The sequence below is a fragment of the Olea europaea genome, unplaced genomic scaffold, assembly GCF_002742605.1.
Source record: "Olea europaea var. sylvestris unplaced genomic scaffold, O_europaea_v1 scaffold317, whole genome shotgun sequence".
Lineage (NCBI taxonomy): Eukaryota > Viridiplantae > Streptophyta > Magnoliopsida > Lamiales > Oleaceae > Olea > Olea europaea.
The window spans coordinates 297,359-299,457 of NW_019250508.1; positions in this window are offsets into that span (position 1 = coordinate 297,359).

Here is a 2,099-nt window from a genome sequence, read left to right on the forward strand (position 1 = left end):
TAGGCGACCACTTCCCGTACTTTGGATCCTTGGTATCCAAAGGGAGTATCGTCTTCCAAACTAATTCGCCCAGGCTGAACGATTTGGCTATGACTTTTTTATTATAAAACTTAGCCATTCTTTGCTTTTGAACTTGCAATCTATCTAAGACGTCCAACTTCAATTCGTCTAAACTCAATAAATTTTGAACTAGCGATTCGGCATACTCATCATCATTCAACTTATGTTGCAAGCACACTCGAATCGATTGCACGTTGATTTCCATAGGCAAAACGGCCTCTTATCCATAAACAAGTTGAAAAGGAGTGACTTTGGTACTTGACCGAGGTGATGTTCTATAAGCCCATAAAGCCTTGTTCAAACATTCGTGCCAATTTCTGGCATTTTCATCTATCATCTTTCTGATTATATTTTTTAGAACCTTATTAGAAGATTTCGCTTGTCCGTTGGATTGAGCGTAGTATGGTGTGGAGTTTACTATTTAACCCCAAACTCGTTCAAAAATTTGTTCACTTGATCCCCATTCAAAGATGTTCCGTGATCTACCATTAAAGTTTGTGGAATTCCAAACCTATAAATAATGTGATCACGGATAAACTCTATAACATTCTTCAGAGTGATCTCTTTCAAAGGTACCGCCTCTACCCATTTGGTGAAATAGTCGGTTGCAACTATAACAAAAGTATGTTGCTTGGACGAGGGTAGATCTTCCCTATCAGATCTATCGGCCAACCTTTGAACGGCCAAGGTTTAATAATAGGTGCCATTTCTCGTGCTGGCGTCCTTTGTATTGGACCATGCTTTTGGCACGCTAAACAACTTTTTGCATATTGAACGCATAGTTCTCCCATCTTTGGCCAAAAATATCCACTCCTAATAATTAACCATCTCATCCTTTGGCCAGCTTGATGAGCTCCACATATCCCTTCGTGCACTTCAGCCATGATCGTCTTGGCTTCTTGCAAACTTACACACTTTAGTAATACACCATCAGAGCGTTTCTTAAACAATTCTTCATCTATTAGTGTGTAATTCAGCAAACATAGCTTTGTTTTCCTATTAATCCCTCCATTAGGTTCTTTAAGGAACTCTTTAATCTCTGTTCTCCAATCCACTGCATCTCCATCTTGTATATAGTGAAGTTCAATTTTTCTCACCCTTCTTTGAGTTACGGGCAATATGGTTCCATACTCATAAGTAGACTTCCAATTTAAGACCTTTGAGTACCCTGAAGCCATTTGGGCTAACTCATTTGCCACGTCGTTATATATCCTATTAACGCATTGAAGTTCTAATTGATCGAATTCCTCTAATAATTCTTGGGCGATCTCATATTGACTTATAATGGAATAACTTTGGCATTTAAAATCACCGATCAATTGATGTATCACCAATTGAGAATCACCCTTAACGATCACATTTTTTACTCCCATATCTATCATTAGTTCTAGGCCTACAATTAAGGCTTCATATTCGGCCTGATTGTTGGTGCACAATCTGTCTAAGGTGAATGCAAACTTGTAGCAAATCCCTAAAGGATTAATCAATGCTACTCCTACTCCTGTACCTTTAGATGTTTTTGACCCATCGAAATACAACACCCAAGGTTTTAACTCGAATGAATTGATTTCTAGTTCGATTTCTTCAGGCATGTCAAGGCATGGATGATCGGCTAGAAAGTTAGCTAAAGCCTGATTTTTGACTGCCTTTTGAGGTATATATTGTATTTCAAATTCTGATAAAGCTAGTGTCCAAAGGCCTACCCTTTGGTGTAAAATAGGGCGCGAGAACATATACTTAACTAAATTTGCTTTAGAGATTAAATAAACGGTTACAGGCCGTAAATAAGCCCTTAATTTTGTACATGTGAAATACAGTGCAAGACACAATTTTTCAACAGCAGAGTAATTACATTCACATTTCGTTAACCGTCTACTTAAGTAGTAAATTGCCCTTTCTTCACCAAATTGGTCTTCCTGTGCGACAATTCCAGCTATTGATTCCTTTTCAACCTATACATACACTTTCATTGGCCGTCCTTGGATTGGTGACACCAACACTGGTGGACTTGATAGATATGTCTTCAGGCTTTCAAAAGC